At 45.1% G+C, this 19121-nt stretch overlaps 1 pseudogene; it reads left to right on the plus strand.

Moving 5' to 3' along the window:
* Positions 1 to 18747: 18747 nt before the first annotated feature.
* On the plus strand, positions 18748 to 18866 carry LOC134968048 (5S ribosomal RNA; annotated as a pseudogene).
* The last annotated feature ends 255 nt before the right edge of the window (positions 18867 to 19121 follow it).

Here is a 19121-nt window from a genome sequence, read left to right on the forward strand (position 1 = left end):
AGTCTTTCCTAGGGTCAGGGAATTCAGACACTATGGTTCTTAATTCCATTCGGGAAAATGGGCTGTACATGGCAATGTTCCTAACAGGAGTGACTCCTGACGTGTCAGTTTTCCCATTTGGCACTGCTATTACCCTAACAGGATTTAGTATAGCGACATCATTCTGTGTAGATTCTACAGCCTGTGGTGAAATGGTTTCAGCATAGTGTATGGTGCCGTACTTACCCGTAGATACGACCTCACCTGTCCCTCCGCTAGGGGGCTTTGTTACTAATCTTACGGGTTGGGCCGTGCCTACTGTTGTCTCTGATATGGTGGCTGCTAGAGAGAGTGCCGATATTGTTGCCGATTCGTCCTCTTGATCACACTCCTGGGGAAAGTTCAAAACAGGGTACAACTTGCACGGGTTAATACTTGCATTGGTTAACTTATTAACATTTACACAGTTGCTAAGTGTTTGTTTGTTACACCCTAATGCGTCATTCTCCGCAACCAATTTCTCTCCTGATATGTATGGTGGCGGCGGGGCCGTGGCTATCAGTTTCTTGATAGGATTAGATCCCGCCGCCTGAGCCAATCCTCTCTGTATTTCACCCTCCTGTTGCCATAACTGCAAATAATCATAATGTTTGATTCGTCTCTTTGCTGATTTAATGAGACATATCCTCCTCCTTAGATTTTGTAACACTTCTGGGCTAAAGCTGCCTACTCTTGGGAACTTCTCCCCGTCATGTACCGTCATTCTCTCCCATTCATCACATAAAACCTCTGTGTGTGAACCGTATTTTTCACACATTACGTACCTTGCCGACCCGATTGGTCGGTTTACTGAATCAACCCGAACCGAGGTTGATCGCCCCCTACCTGAACAATTGGCCCCCATACCTGTAGGTGTTGCTTTCACCACCTCTGACCTTCAATCAGGGTCTTCAGCGAACCCTTACAAAAACCAAAATGTTCAAGATAGGCTGACGGTGGCGGTTTACCGAGTACCCCCCTCACTCGCCCACGCCGACCAATACGACCTACACACTGCCCTAGTGCTGGCGTACTCGACCCAGGGCCCCTATGAACCTTCGTTTACTGGAACATGTGAGTGTGATCCGCAGAGCATTAACCCTTTCCAGTAACTGTTGGTTGTTGGATAATTCCTGAGTGACCAGCGAACTTCCCTTTAGAAAATAAAAAATTACACAAATCACGTCAGAATGTACAAATAGCGTTTATGACCCGTTTCGTACACAAATGGTACTGGGTCAAATTACTAACTAATGCACACAATTACGTGCGGTACAATCGTTCAGCACATAAGCAACTAATCTTATGTGCGGAGCGACCAGTGGAATCGAAAATTGCGGCTGCGAATTCCTTCAGCATGAGCTTTATTGGCCTATATGGGTTCTGCACCAACCCCCTGGGTTGTGCTCTTTTCTCTATTTATAGCGGACCTCCTGGTCTGTTCTGGACCTCCTGGTCTGTGCTACAGTATGACCTCCTGGTTTGCTATACTCTAATGCTCAGATTTTTATGTTTAACAGGGGATGCCTCCCTTGCCACCATGCACGTCACTTACATGTATGTACCCTGCGAGAACTCGACTTCTTGTGGTTCAACCTCAAAAAATTGTATAAACTTATATATGCAAAACACTCACTCACCACATGTACACTTTTGTTTCTATTTCTATTTCTGCGCAGAAATTTTCTTTCCTTTAGACCAGATGTGTTGTAAATTTGGAGAAGGATCTGTTAGTCTAAATTTCGGACACTAAAATAGATTTGCGCTATTTATCGCGTTGCCACCTTTTCGCCTGTTACAATAACACTAGCGTGTGATTTGAGTTACGTGGGCATACCGGACGCTCCGTTGTGTAATGTACGCTGCGTGCGTCGGCTTTTGAGTTGCGTACGCGAGTCTCACCCTTTGTTAGAGACACGTGTACACAAAGCAAATATCCACCGTAACACAATTTTACACGTTTATCATTGTAGATGATCCTCGATCATCTACCGAACACCACACCAATCTCTCCTTGTATCTTTAGGTAGAGCTGCGTGCGTGCTTTGCAATTTATCCCTTTGTATTACTTTTATACTTTAACTATGAAATAGCGACAAATCTCTCTTAGCACGTTTATCAATTATAAAATGGCAAACAGGAGAGTGATATATGAAAATACACGAATGAAAAGAAATGCAGATATATGCGTGCGTGCGTACGCAAGACAGAAATAAACAGTTTTTTTTTTTTAAAAGACACTAGCGTGTTGTTCTTACCTCCGGTTCCGGATTCCCTCAGCACCCTTTACTAAGCGAAGCAGACGCTTATCCAGACAGCACTACGAGGAATATGATCTCCCGCCCTTTGCTGATGGATAATGTCTGCTGAAATTACCTAGTGCAGATATGTGAAGGACAGACGAGCCGCCAATTGATAAAGCTAAATATTTATCTTACTTAAAACCCTTTAAGAGGTCTAAGAACACAGTACGCTATTTACGTATGGTATACCGTAAGGGTACGCACGTTGCGTAACAATCGCTTAGCCGTAGTCGAGACGCTCGAGCGTCACGTTCGCTTACGGCCAAGGGATCACAGGCAGGCACGCTATAGGCTGCCGACTACCGTAATGCTACGCTATCAGCGTAGCGGACGCTCGAGACCACGAGGAGATCACGAGCGGCGCAGACGCTCACAAGATAACAATCAGTAGGCCTTGAATGTAACACACAGAAATGATATTCTTATACTGTAAACCCTTTTGTAGTGATAAGGTGAAAATGCAACACAGTGTAAGCTGGTTTACACTAAAGCTGTTTGAGCGATAGAGACGCTCCTATTACCCACTGCAATAAACACACAATACCGGTCTAAGGCCTTTTAAGGAAATGAATGAACGTTCAAAAAGAATAATACAATACAAGTCATACACTACCAATATAACATAGACTACCTAACCAGATAACTACACAGGAAATACAATATCAGTACAATAACTATATAAGAGAAACGAGAGAGAAAGAGAAGAGAGAGAGATAGAGAGATATGGCTCACAATAACAAGAAAGACAATATGATTGCGGAGAAAACTTACGCACAAGGGGAACGATCGCATGCGCCTCTGGATATCCAGCTCCCGATTATCAGCAATGAGAACCGTTGAAGAGTGAGAGCTGGATATGATCGGCTTGTCTATTTATGCCCCACACACAATGCAATTCAATGGTCCCTACAATCTCATTGTTCATTGGACACAGGAATTCGTCTTCGCATTATAACAAAAGGTCATAGGTTGGTTCATACAGGTGGGCTGTGACTATTTCCAACTGCTCAGGTGGGTGGGAAACTAGGTTTCCCGCCGCATGGATAAGTGCAAATAATAGTAAAAGTACATAAACTTCTTATGTCCATAACTATTCGCACGAGCGATTAATCCGCTTCAAACCAACACCGGAATATTGCTAATTAAATACTCTTCCGATGGATACTAAACACCACTGTATGACTCATGTCTGACCCTTCGTATCAAACAAAGAGGGATCTCTATGTCCATGAACATGCTATATTAACTAAACTTTCAGAATCTATCAAAGGGACCATAATAAATGCGCACACTGTGCGCCCGCAGGTGCACGCAACAGCGAGTATGCGCACGCACGGCAGGGCTCATGAACGTGCAACAGGCACTCGCATGAGGTGCAAATATGGCAGTGTGTAGCGTGATATTTTTCTGACTTTGACAACTCTATTATATGCTTCTTTTATATCCATGAACTACACATGGAAATTTACTACCACTACGGTGTAATGGATGGAAACACAGAATTTGAAGGCAGATAAGAACCACTCGGCCCAACCAGTCTGCCCTTTAACCTTACTGTTACCTCAACCGTATGTTCTAATACTTCTCTTCCTTTGAAGGTTTCCCTCTTGTACCTTGGTAAAACCCTTGATATATTTGAAAGTCTCTATCATGTCCCCCCTTTTCCCTTCTCTTCCCCAAACTATACATGTTAAGATTTTTTTAGTCTTTCTGGGTATATTGGGGGTCATTTCCGAGTTGATCGCTCGCTGCAGTTTTTCACAGCGCAGCGAACAGTTTACTACTGCGCATGAACCACAATGCGCACACACGTCATATGGGTACAAAGCGAATCGTTGCTGGGCGATGGATTTAACGAAGAATCCTTTCACACAGCCGATCGGAAGGAGATTGACAAGGCGGCGGCGTTTGTGGGTGGCAACTGACCGTTTTCTGGGAGTGGTTGGTGAAACACAGACGTGTCCAAGCGTTTGCAGGGTGGGTGTCTGACGTCAATTCCTGGGACCAAAAAGACTTAAGTGATCGCAGCGGCTGAGTAAGTCCTGGGTTACTCAGAAACTGCAAAAAAACTTTTTCGTCCCGCTCGGCTGCACAGTGCACACTCCCCCATAGGTGGCGACTATGCGTTTGCACGGCTGCTAAAAGTAGCTAGCGAGCGATCAACTCGGAATGAGGGCCATTGTGTGATGTAGGCCATGCACCATTTTAGTTGCCCTTCTCTGTACAGTCTCTAATGTATTAATATCCTTCTGAAGATATGGCCTCCAGAACTGGACACAGTACTCTAGATGAGGACGTACTAATGACCTATAGTGGCATTATTACTTCTTTCTTTCTGCTGCTGATTCCTCTCCCAATGCAGCCAAGCATCTGACTAGCAGTCCTCATTGCTGTGTTACATTGCTTACCTGCCTTTATGTCACCTGAAATAGTGACTCCTAGATCCCTTTCCTCCTCAGTAGTTTCCAGTATAGTGCTATTAATACTATATTTATCCTTTATGTCACCTGAAATAGTGACTCCTAGATCCTCTCCTCAGTAGTTTCCAGTATAGCGCAATTAATACTATATTTATCCTTTATGTCACCTGAGAGAGTGACTCCTAGATCCCTTTCCTCCTCAGGAGTTTCCAGTATAGTGCCATTAATACTATATTTATCCTTTATGTCAACTGAAATAGTGACTCCTAGATCCCTTTCCTCCTCAGTAGTTCCCAGTATAGTGCCATTAATACTATATTTATCCTTTATGTCACCGGAAATAGTGACTCCTAGATCCCTTTCCTCCTCAGTAGTTTCCAGTATAGTGCCATTAATACTATATTTAGCCTTTATGTCAGTGGGCAATCAGCACAGCCTTTAAAAAGGGCATTTACACAGTGGACACATACACCTTGATAAAGCTGTTGACACAGCGAAACGCGTCGGTTTCAAGGAGCCTGTCATCACAGATACCATATCTATCCTGGAATACGCATAGAAGTCCGCCTACGATCTCTAACGGGGAACTTGCTGCTGTCCGTGAAAGGAGTACAGGACCAAGCTTACCAACAGGACTGCAATTGTCCAGAAGCAATGAAAGGTCAATCCATCTCACTCCAAATGGACTAAACAATTCCTAACAAGTGGTATTTATATCCCCTGGACTGTGTCATTTCTTCCAAGGATTACAAATAGGAGACTGTGTGTGGCTTCCTTATGTGGTAATATACCAAACATTTTACTGAGCTGCATTTTCCCTTTTTCTGTTCACATTTATATTAATTTTTATCCATGATTTTACATGTCATTTGCTAGTTGCAACTAGATCTTTTAAGATTAAAAAATAAAAAAGATATATTGGTTTATATCCAGTTTTTAGCGCTGTACACTTTTTACTTTACACCATAGTGCCATTAATACTATATTAATCCTTTATGTCACCTGTAATAGTAACTCCTAGATCCCTTTCCTCCTCAGTAGTTTCCAGTATAGTGCCATTAATACTGTATTTATCCTTTATGTCACCTGTAATAGTAACTCCTAGATCCCTTTCCTCCTCAGTAGTTTCCAGTATAGAGCCATTAATACTATATTTATCCTTTGTCACCTGAGATAGTGACTCCTAGATCCCTTTCCTCCTCAGTAGTTTCCAGTATAGTGCCATTAATACTATATTAATCCTTTATGTCACCTGTAATAGTAACTCCTAGATCCCTTTCCTCCTCAGTAGCTCCCAGTATAGCGCCATTAATACTATATTTATCCTTTATGTCACCTGAGATAGTGACTCCTAGATCCCTTTCCTCCTCAGTAGTTTCCAGTTTAGCGCCATTAATACTATATTTATCCTTTATGTCACCTGAAATAGTGACTCCTAGATCCCTTTCCTCCTCAGTAGTTCCAGTATAGTGCCATTAATACTATATTTATCCTTTATGTCACCTGAGATAGTGACTCCTAGATCCCTTTCCTCCTCAGTAGTTTCCAGTATAGCGCCATTAATACTATATTTATCCTTTATGTCACCTGAGATAGTGACTCCTAGATCCCTTTCCTCCTCAGTAGTTTCCAGTATAGAGCCATTAATACTATATATATATATATATATATATATATATATATCCTTTGTCACCTGAGATAGTGACTCCTAGATCCCTTTCCTCCTCAGTAGTCCCCAGTATAGTGTCATTAATACTATATTAATCCTTTATGTCACCTGTAATAGTAACTCCTAGATCCCTTTCCTCCTCAGTAGCTCCCAGTATAGCGCCATTAATACTATATTTATCCTTTATGTCACCTGAGATAGTGACTCCTAGATCCCTTTCCTCCTCAGTAGTTTCCAGTTTAGCGCCATTAATACTATATTTATCCTTTATGTCACCTGAAATAGTGACTCCTAGATCCCTTTACTCCTCAGTAGTTCCAGTATAGTGCCATTAATACTATATTTATCCTTTATGTCACCAGATATAGTGACTCCTAGATCCCTTTCCTCCTCAGTAGTTCCAGTATAGTGCCATTAATACTATATTTATCCTTTATGTCACCTGAGATAGTGACTCCTAGATCCCTTTCCTCCTCAGTAGTTTCCAGTATAGTGCCATTAATACTGTATTTATCCTTTATGTCACCTGTAATAGTAACTCCTAGATCCCTTTCCTCCTCAGTAGTTTCCAGTATAGAGCCATTAATACTATATTTATCCTTTGTCACCTGAGATAGTGACTCCTAGATCCCTTTCCTCCTCAGTAGTTTCCAGTATAGCGCCATTAATACTATATTTATCCTTTATGTCACCTGAGATAGTGACTCCTAGATCCCTTTCCTCCTCAGTAGTTTCCAGTATAGAGCCATTAATACTATATATATATATATATATATATATATATATCCTTTGTCACCTGAGATAGTGACTCCTAGATCCCTTTCCTCCTCAGTAGTCCCCAGTATAGTGTCATTAATACTATATTAATCCTTTATGTCACCTGTAATAGTAACTCCTAGATCCCTTTCCTCCTCAGTAGCTCCCAGTATAGCGCCATTAATACTATATTTATCCTTTATGTCACCTGAGATAGTGACTCCTAGATCCCTTTCCTCCTCAGTAGTTTCCAGTTTAGCGCCATTAATACTATATTTATCCTTTATGTCACCTGAAATAGTGACTCCTAGATCCCTTTACTCCTCAGTAGTTCCAGTATAGTGCCATTAATACTATATTTATCCTTTATGTCACCTGATATAGTGACTCCTAGATCCCTTTCCTCCTCAGTAGTTCCAGTATAGTGCCATTAATACTATATTTATCCATTATGTCACCTGAGATAGTGACTCCTAGATCCCTTTCCTCCTCAGTAGTTTCCAGTATAGCGCCATTAATACTATATTTATCCTTTATGTCACCTGAGATAGTGACTCCTAGATCCCTTTCCTCCTCAGTAGTTTCCAGTATAGAGCCATTAATACTATATATATATATATATATATCCTTTGTCACCTGAGATAGTGACTCCTAGATCCCTTTCCTCCTCAGTAGTCCCCAGTATAGTGTCATTAATACTATATTAATCCTTTATGTCACCTGTAATAGTAACTCCTAGATCCCTTTCCTCCTCAGTAGCTCCCAGTATAGCGCCATAAATACTATATTTAGCCTTTGGATTTTTGTGACCCAACGCATGATTTTTTTAATTAATATCTTTGGCATTAAACTGTAATTACCACACACTTCTCCATTCCTCTAGTCTATCTAGATCCTCAATCATTTGTTTTACCCCTCCTGGTGTGTCTACCCTGTTGCATTCCTACATCGTGCATGGAGGCTAGTTGTAGGAGAACCCATCTGTAACTATGTACAACCGAGACATAACACAATTCCAGTAATACACAATTACTGTGTCAGGAGCTACACATAGCTAACCGGATTCAGTATAACATACATGTGTCTACGATAGGTACCTGGCCAATGTCCTAGACCACCACTGCTAGGACTAACCCCCACAGAAGTGCACCTTGTACATTTGGAATATATTGCGTTATAGAAATCACTGGAATCTAGCACCCCATACAGAATCTATCATAAAAAAATAATCTGGTCTTTCTATAAACTGCTAAGTTTTGATGGGAAAAAATAAGATTTTAAACCTACCGGTAAATCTTTTTCTCCTAGTCCATAGAGGATGCTGGGGACTCCGTAAGGACCATGGTGTATAGACGGCTCCGCAGGAGACATGGGCACTGTAAAGACTTTAGGTATGGGTGTGCACTGGCTCCTCCCTCTATGCCCCTCCTCCAGACCTCAGTTAGGACTGTGCCCAGAGGAGACGGACAGTACAAGGAAAGGATTTTTGTTAATCTAAGGGCAAGATACATACCAGCCCACACCATACATACCGTACAACATGGAATGAACCAAACCAGTTAACAGTATGAACCAAACAGCATCAGCCAAAGACTGATCTCAACTGTAACATAACCCTTATGTAAGCAACAACTATCTACAAGCCTTGCAGAATTTGTCCGCACTGGGACGGGTGCCCAGCATCCTCTACGGACTAGGAGAAAAAGATTTACCGGTAGGTTTTAAATCTTATTTTCTATTACGTCCTAGACGATGCTGGGGACTCCGTAAGGACCATGGGGATTATACCAAAGCTCCAGACCGGGCGGGAGAGTGCGGATGACTCTGCAGCACCGATTGAGCAACCATGAGGTCCTCATCAGCCAGGGTATCAAACTTGTAGAATTTTGCAAAGGTGTTTGAACCCGACCAAGTAGCTGCTCGGCAAAGCTGTAATGCCAAGACACCTCGGGCAGCTGCCCAAGAAGAGCCCACCTTCCTGGTGGAATGGGCCTTTACCGAATTTGGTAACGGCAATCCAGCCGTAGCATGAGCCTGCTGAATCGTGTTACAGATTAAGAGAGCAATAGTCTGCTTTGAAGCAGGAGCGCCAACCTCGTTGGCTGCATACAGGACAAACAGTGCCTCTGTTGTCCTAACCCTAGCCGTCCTGGCTACATAAGTCACCCGTAGCCACAGGCACCACAATAGGATGGTTCATATGAAACGACAAAACCACCTTAGGTAGAAACTGAGGGCGAGTTCTTAACTCCGCCCGATCCACATAGAAAATCAGATAGGGGCTCTTGTGAGACAAAGCCGCCAATTCGGACACCTGCCTTGCAGATGTGAAGGCCAACAACATGACTACTTTCCAAGTGAGAAATTTGTAGTCAACCGTTTGAAGAGGTTCAAACCAGTGTGATTTAAGGAACTGTAACACCATGTTAAGGTCCCACGGTGCCACTGGGGGCACAAAGGGTGGCTGGATGTGCAGCACTCCCTTTACAAAAGTCTGGACTTCTGGGAGAGAAGCCAATTCCTTCTGAAAGAAAATAGATAAGGCCGAAATCTGCACCTTGATGGAGCCTAACTTGAGGCCCATATCCACTCCTGTCTGCAGGAAGTGGAGAAAACGACCCAGCTGAAAATCCTCCGTAGGAGCATTCTCGGCTTCACACCAATATACATATTTTACCCAGATACGGTGATAATGCTTCGCCGTTACTTCCTTCCTAGCCTTGATCAGAGTAGGGATGACTTCCCCCGGAATACCTTTCCTAGCTAGGATTTGGTGTTCAACCGCCATGCCGTCAAACGCAACCACGGTAAGTCTTGGTACACACAGGGCCACTGTTGCAACAGGTCCTCCCTGGGAGGAAGAGGCCACGGATCTTCTGAGCATTTCCTGAAGATCTGAATACCAGGCCCTTCGAGGCCAATCTGGGACAATGAGAATTGTCTGCACTCTTGTTCTTCCTATGATTCTCAATACTTTTGAGATGAGTGGAAGTGAAGGAAACACATAGACCGACTGAAACACCCACGGTGTCACTAGGGCGTCCACCGCCACTGCCTGAGGGTCTCTCGACCTGGAACAATACGTCCGAAGCTTCTTGTTGAGGCGTGATGCCATCATGTCTATTTGAGGAAGTCCCCAACGACTTGTTACCTCTGCAAAGACCTCTTGATGAAGCCCCCACTCTCCTGGATGGAGATCGTGTCTGCTGAGGAAGTCTGCTTCCCAGTTGTCTACTCCCGGAAAGAAGACTGCTGACAGAGCACTTACATGATTTTCCGCCCAGCGAAGAATCCTGGTGGCTTCTGCCATTCCTGCTCTGCACCTTGTCCCGCCCTGGCGGTTTACATGCGCCACGGCTGTGACGTTGTCTGACTGAATCAGAACGGGAAGGTTGCGAAGAAGATTCCCCGCTAGTAGTAGGCCGTTGTATATGGCCCTTAACTCCAGCACATTGATCTGGAGCCACCACAAGAGAGAGATACCCTGGCCCTAGGGGACAGGCTTATCCTCCGATGCATTTGTAGATGGGACCCTGACCACTTATCCAGAAGGTCCCACTGAAAAGTTCTCGTATGGAACCTGCAGAACGGAACGGCCTCGTAGGCCGCCACCATCTTTCCCAATACACGAGTGCATTGATGAACTGACACTCTTTTTGGTTTTACAATACACAAGGTGGAAAGCTGCTCAATCAGATTGTAATGTCACTCAGGTGCTAAAAGGGGAGGGGTAATTCTGTGTAGGAAAAAAACTGTGTTCCCTAATGCACACCGAGTGAATAATATATTATTTTAATCACACCACTTACATAGCACTTCTGTGCTTCTTATTAACCCCTATTAATTTTCACCTGTGTGCTGACCTGGGGTGGCCGACATTGTGGGGTCCTGCACCCCAGGTCCATACCTAGTATTAGGGACCCCCAGTGACGGAGAAGCCTTGTCGATCGGCCTGGGGGCTTAACCCTATATCTGCAGATATACGCAACTAAGATCTCCGTATTATCTGACTATTATTATATAGTAATATTATTCACTCGGTGTGCATTAGGGAACACAGTTTTTTTCCTACACAGAATTACCCCTCCCCTTTTAGCACCTGAGTGACATTACAATCTGATTGAGCAGCTTTCCACCTTGTGTATTGTATATAGAGAGGCACAAATGGGTCAGCATTAGGAGGGATTGCTGACTCTAGTAGTGCCATAGGGGAAGCCAGGGGTATCCCCAGGTAAGCTGGCTCTCAGATGCTGTAGGTGCCATTACCATGTGGCCTTACACTGGGAATTTAACCCAGATATATATATGTAATTATTTATGGGGTGGGTGTGGGGTGCAGTGGCCCCTGTGTCGGTATGGGTGGGCTGCTGCAGGTCGGCACACCCTAACACTTTATTAACACTTATTATTTTTCCTATCACTTTGTATATATTATTTTAATCACACCACTTACATAGCACTTCTGTGCTTCTTATTAACCCCTATTAATTTTCACCTGTGTGCTGACCTGGGGTGGCCGACCTGTGCCGACATTGTGGGGTCCTGCACCCCAGGCCCATACCTAGTATTAGGGACCCCCAGTGACGGAGAAGCCTTGTCGATCGGCCTGGGGGCTTAACCCTATATCTGCAGATATACGCAACTAAGATCTCCGTATTATCTGACTATTATTATATAGTAATATTATTCACTCGGTGTGCATTAGGGAACACGGTTTTTTTCCTACACAGAATTACCCCTCCCCTTTTAGCACCTGAGTGACATTACAATCTGATTGAGCAGCTTTCCACCTTGTGTATTGTATATAGAGAGGCACAAATGGGTCAGCATTAGGAGGGATTGCTGACTCTAGTAGTGCCATAGGGGAAGCCAGGGGTATCCCCAGGTAAGCTGGCTCTCAGATGCTGTAGGTGCCATTACCATGTGGCCTTACACTGGGAATTTAACCCAGATATATATATGTAATTATTTATGGGGTGGGTGTGGGGTGCAGTGGCCCCTGTGTCGGTATGGGTGGGCTGCTGCAGGTCGGCACACCCTAACACTTTATTAACACTTATTATTTTTCCTATCACTTTGTATATATTATTTTAATCACACCACTTACATAGCACTTCTGTGCTTCTTATTAACCCCCATTAATTTTCACCTGTGTGCTGACCTGGGGTGGCCGACCTGTGCCGACATTGTGGGGTCCTGCACCCCAGGCCCACACCTAGTATTAGGGACCCCCAGTGACGGAGAAGCCTTGTCGATCGGCCTGGGGGCTTAACCCTATATCTGCAGATATACGCAACTAAGATCTCCGTATTATCTGACTATTATTATATGGTAATATTATTCACTCGGTGTGCATTAGGGAACACAGTTTTTTTCCTACTCTTTTTGGTTTTAGCAGGTCCTTGACCATGTTCTGGAGTTCCTGGGCTTTTTCCACTGGGAGAAACCCCCTCTTTTTTTCCCATGTCCAGAACCATGCCCAAAAATGACAGCCGAGTTGTCGGAACCAACTGTGACTTTGGTAGATTTAGAATCCAGCCGTGTTGTTGTAGTACTCTCAGGGAGAGAGCCACGCTTTTTAGCAACTGATCTCTTGCTCTTGCCTTTATCAGGAGATCGTCCAAGTATGGGATAATTGTGACTCCTTGCTTGCGCAGGAGCACCATCATTTCCGCCATTACCTTGGTGAAAATTCTCGGGGGCCGTGGAAAGCCCAAACGGCAACGTCTGAAACTGGTAATGACAATCCTGGACAGCGAATCTCAGGTACGCCTGATGAGGCGGATATATGGGGACATGAAGGTATGCATCCTTTATGTCCAGTGACACCATAAAATCCCCCCCTTCCAGGCTGGAGATCACTGCCCAGAGAGATTCCATCTTGAATTTGAACCTTTTCCAATATAGGTTCAGGGATTATAGATCCAGAATTGGTCTGACCGAGCCATCCGGCTTCGGGACCACAAATAGGGTTGAATAAAACCCTTTCCCCTGTTGCACTAGGGGAACCTTGATAATCACCTGCTGTTGACACAGCTTTTGTATGGCAGCTGAAACTATTTCCCTCTCTGGGGGGGAAACTGACAAGGCCGATTTGAAAAATCGGCGTGGAGGCACATCTTCGAACTCCAGTTTGTAGCCTTGGGATACTATATCGACCACCCAAGGATCCAATTCCGACTGAACCCAGACTTGGCTGAAGAGCCGAAGACGTGCCCCCACCGGTGCGGAATCCCGCAGCGGAGCCCCAGCGTCATGCGGTGGATTTTGTAGAGGCCGGGGAGGACTTTTGTTCCTGGGAACTAGCCGTAGCTGGAGTTCTATTCCCTCTACCTCTGGCGAGGAAGGAAGAGCCCCGACCCTTTTTGAACTTATGCGCCCTAAAGGACTGCATCTGGTATTGAGGTGTTTTCTTTTGCAGTGGGGGAACTTAAGGCAAAAAAGAAGACTTACCCGCGGTAGCCGTGGAAACCAGATCCGCGAGGCCGTCCCCAAATAACATCTCACCTTTGTAAGGCAAAGCCTCCATAGGTCTCTTTGAATCTGCATCACCTGTCCATTGACGGGTCCACGGGACCTTCTAGCAGAAACTGCCATGGCATTGGCTCTTGAACCCAACAGCCCAATATCTCTTGCAGCCTCTCTCATATATAATGTGACCCAAGTTCAACAAAATACTATCTTTATCTAGGGTGTCTGTCAGATGACAAGTTATCTGCCCCCGCTGCAATAGCGGTACCCACCCATGCCGACGCCACTGCCGGTCTGAGCAGGGCACCCGTAGTCGCATAAATTGATTTTAAGGTAGTTTCATGTCTGCGATCCGCAGGATCCATGAGGGCTGCCGTGTCCGGGGACGGTAGTGCAACCTTCTTGGACAAGCGCGTCAAGGCCTTGTCCACCATGGGCGAGGATTCCCACCATAACCTGTCCTTCGCGGGGAAAGGATACGCTATAATAATTCTCTTGGGAACCTGCAGTCTCTTGTCTGGAGTTTCCCAAGCCTTTTCAAATAAAGCGTTCAGCTCATGAGATGGGGGAAACGTTACCTCAGGTTTCTTTTCCTTAAACATGCAGACCCTTGTGTCAGGGACAGAGGGGTCCTCAGTGATATGCAAAACATCTTTTATTGCAATAATCATATATTGAATACTCTTGGGTGCAACCGTGCATCATCATAGTCGACACTGGAGTCGGAATCCGTGTCGGTATCAGTGTCTATCTGGGAAAGGGGACGTTTATGTGACCCTGATGGGTCTTGTGACACAGTCAAAGCCAAGGATTGACTCCCTGCTTTTTCCCTGGACTCTGCTTTGTCCAATCTCTTATGTAATAAATTCACATTAGCATTTAAAACATTCCACATGTCCACCCAATCCGGTGTCGGCTGTGCACACGATCACCATCTGCTCTGCATCCTCCCTAAACAAGCCTTCCGCTTCAGACATGTCGACACACGCGTACTGACACCCCCACACACACTAGGATAACTGAAATATGGGGACTGACCCACAATAAGGCCCTTTGGAGAGACAGAGAGAGAGTATGCCAGCACACACCCAGCGCCACAATATACTGAAAACAAAAGTCCCAGTCTAAATAGCGCTTATAACATATAATATCTGCACCAAATAATGTGCTCCCCCCCCTCGTTTTTGCCCCGTTACTGTGTGCAGCAGGGGAGAGTCCGGGAGCAGGTTCTCTGCAGCATGCTGTGGAGAAAATGGCGCTGGTTAGTGCTGGAGGATCAAGCCCCGCCCCCTCGACGGCGGGCTTCGGTCCCGCTCATATCTTTATACTGGCAGGGTTTTATAACATAGTGCCCTTGCAGTATCTAAACTTGCTGCCAGATTAAATTGAGGTGTTTATTGCTGCCCAGGGCGCCCCCCCCCCCCCCTGCACCCATGCTGTGCCTGTGTGTGTGTTGGAGCAATGGCGCACAGCGTTACCGCTGCGCGTTACCTCAGTGAAGATCTGAAGTCTTCTGCCGCCTTTGAAGTCTTCCTTCTTATACTCACCCGGTTTCTGTCTTCCGGCTCTGTGAGGAGGACGGCGGCGCGGCTCCGGGACAAACGGCAGGGTGAGACCTGCGTTCCGACCCTCTGGAGCTAATGGTGTCCAGTAGCATAAGAAGCAGAGCCTATCAGTTAAGTAGGTCTGCTTCTCTCTCCTCAGTCCCTCGATGCAGGGAGCCTGTTGCCAGCAGTGCTCCCTGAAAATAAAAAACCTAACAAATATACTTTCAGAGAAACTCAGTAGAGCTCCCCTGCAGTGCATCCAGTCTCCTCTGGGCACAGGATCTAACCGAGGTCTGGAGGAGGGGCATAGAGGGAGGAGCCAGTGCACACCCATTCTAAAGTCTTTACAGTGCCCATGTCTCCTGCAGAGCCCGTCTACACCCCATGGTCCTTACGGAGTCCCCAGCATCCTCTAGGACGCAAGAGAAAATATATATTCCCACATAAGAACACAACTAAATGAATGTGATACGTGAGCCCACCGGTCAGGATGACGACAGGGTAATTATTTTACCACTCTCCTGTCCCCTACCCTAACCCGTCTGGTGCGGAAGCTAGGGCTAAGATAGGGTGGCGGCTGGGGCTAAAACCCGGTGGGGTTGTAAGCTACGGCTAACACCCCCGCCCCTTCCCATCACTCCCAATCTACCCCAATACTTACCTTCGGACCGGGAATCCAAGTGGTGTCAGGATTCCCAACCGGGTGGATGCTGCCGCATTCCAACTAAACTGATCTAGTAAGGAGTCGGTACTATGTGTAAAGGTTCAGTCTAATGAAGCGTTGCCTAGTAACACACTTTCAATCATACAAATACAGAGTCAGCTTGAATCAAATTTTATTGCGAAGGGGGAAGAAAAATGACAACAGATTTAATCCAAAAATTGTGCAAATGGTACATATCCCGCCACGTGTGTGGCGCTGAACATCCCCCGCTCCCTCTAACACACACAATTCAATTAAAATGTGAAATAAGAAATGTCCGGGAAAGAGACGGAATGGTGATATGTGAAGTGTCGGCAAGGAAGCTGGTTACGCCATATGGGGAATGGAGGTTCTAGATCGCTCCCCCAATAGGCAAAGTGCAATGTTTCCATACACTGAGCTCAGTTGTACCCAGTCTGTAAATGAAGTCTTTTATTTTGTATTACACGAGATTAAACCTTTAATGTAAACATACACACCGCTGTCAGACACACGTAATAAGCTTCCCTTCACCATCCTTAAGCAGTATTTAAATTGGCAGTCTATGGCATTAATATTCATACCCAAAGTAAAGAAGAAAGCACGTTCTACGGTACAAGGTGCGGCGACAGCAGACTCGCAGGGAATATCTCTTACACATCTATAGTGCTGCTTACTTACACGGCCCTAAGAGGTATAGACTCAACAGAGTCCCTTACTGGAATGTAATGTACACTGGCCACCATAAGCTACAGGCCAGCATTCAGTGTTATGGCACAAGGGGTCCCTCTACTATCTCTGCCGCGGCAAGACTGGGCACCAGCTACTGTGCAAAGACAAAACGTAACGGAATATATCGTACCTACGCTGCGCTCCTACCCCACTACCCACCCATGTCCAGAAGAGCAGTATACATTTATAAAGTGTGAGACAGTGCATGATTAGTGTCAAACATTGGCATTTTATAGTCGTCAGAATGGTGGCAGGTGATCTACTTGTACCGGACAAAGGCGGGGCCCTGCACCCCGTTCCCCGCACAGAGGCGGGGCCCTGCACCCCATACATGACTGGTCTTTACCTGTAGAGAAGGAAGCTGGTTTCGGCAACATAACGGCAGTAGATGAGCACTTGGCTTCACCTGGGCGCTGGTGACAAAAGCAGCTGCCGCCGTAACACAGAGGGAAAGTAGTGACTTCTTACACTCTGCCATGTTGCCCAACAACATATCTATACGTAAAAAGATCTCTGGCAGATATAGCGCGCACACACACACACACAGACGCACAACACAGACTCATCCAGGTAAATTACAAAGACGTATGAAAAAGGAGAATGGGTCCTCAGCGTATTATATACAATTACTCTTCAATTACCAAGCGCAACGCCTGGAAACCACCCCGCTCCCCCCACCGCACGCACTCTTGGCACTACTCTACATTCCTGAGATTTACAGCCCTGATTACAGGAATTTCTGCATGCCCAACACAGTCAGGAAGATATAGGTTAATTTATCCCGGGTCTTAGTAATACGGTCACGTGACTGTGAGAACCGACGAGGTAACCTCCGGCACAGTCATGTGACCAGAATGTTCAAAGCAATTGCCAAATTCCGAAGATTGCAGAGATATATTTTACATTACAGGGGCAGGACCAGCTATTTGTACAAAGCATAAATACTACAAACCTCGGTCAGCAGTGGCGGCTTCACACGGGCTAGGCTGCCAATCACAGCCTTCCGGTATACGTGAACGCATTAAACCGGGGTGTACCTTGTCTGGCTATACGTGGAAAATGCTGACGGGTAACCGGACACAATGTCCGGGTATCTGACGGAGGGGGAAGGTAGCCAGCTAACTGGCCGGGGGAGGGGGGGGGGGGGGGGGGGTGCGGCACTGGCCACCAGTGTCCGTAGCTGCTGGACAGGATTGTGACATGCAACATTAATTGGTACGCTCCATACAATCACAGTGAGGAAGAGGGTGAGAAGCACAAGGTGCAGAGACCGACTCACATACAGCAAAGTAACATTAAAATAAAAACACATTCTTTTTATGCGACAATCCTGAATCTCTCGGCCCGCATGGTTCCGTAAAATGTCATAAAAATATACACCAGAGGCAACATTCTATTCTCACACTAATTCCTGGGATGGGTCTATAAAATGAGTGCAGCACGGGACACTCACAATGAGAGAAGACTTCGTGTGTACTCCGCAGACAGGAAAACCTCGCATTACAGAATTGCATCATGCACATTATATGGCACCTTGACTGATCGCCTGTGGCCGGCAAACAAAGAAAAAAGCTGGTCATGGACAGGACAAGTGGAGAACTCAGGGCTCTTACACAGGCCGGCGTTCCTGGGTCACAGTCTGTATTGTCTTAGCAAAAAGATATAAATCTGCACAGGATATAACAATTATAATTCAGTGGATTGGAAATAGTATCAAACCAACGCAAGAGCCTACTATAATAATTCGTTCAGCAGGTGGTTGGTGGTGCTCCCGAAAAATAGTTATAACAACTATGGAACAACGGGTATAGTCCTTTGAAGATGAAAAAAGGACAAAAAGCAACTATATGCCTTTTCCAGGGTACACTTGAAATTTATTTTGAAATAATGAAATTATTAAAATATAACTTTTATCAATATATACTTAAAAAAGAAACGAGAGCAAGCATCTACAAGTAAAGAACATTATTGTCCACAAGTACTAATGTACTGGATTATAGGCAAAATAATGGTGTAAGTGAGCGAAAATAAGTGATCCCTCATTCAATGGTAGTTTGATTTTTGACCACATAAAACCCAATATTTATTCTGTGATTCATATCTTGGGTCCCAATACAATTGGAAAACCGTGCACTCAGGAGACAGATTTACCTACGGTCAGACCGCACTGAGTATGCCCAAACTCGTCTGATCTTGGAAGCCAAGCACTGCAGGGCCTGGTCAGTACCTGGATGGGGAACCACCAGGGAATACTAGGTACCGTAGGTATTTTACTCTCCAACGCATAATATAATTTTGGGACCCACGGCAGGAACTTGACTCCAGGTTCCTGCACTCATTGACTACATTAGACCCGAGGTAGTGACCTCACTAAAATCTCTATTATAGAGAATACAATTAGAGTTTATTATTTCATTGAATGAGGGATCACTTATTTTCGCTCACTTACACCATTATTTCGCCTATAATCCAGTACATTAGTACTTGTGGACAATAATGTTCTTTGATTGTAGATGCTTGCTC

The sequence above is a fragment of the Pseudophryne corroboree genome, chromosome 10 (genome assembly GCF_028390025.1).
Source record: "Pseudophryne corroboree isolate aPseCor3 chromosome 10, aPseCor3.hap2, whole genome shotgun sequence".
Taxonomy (NCBI): Eukaryota; Metazoa; Chordata; class Amphibia; order Anura; family Myobatrachidae; genus Pseudophryne; species Pseudophryne corroboree.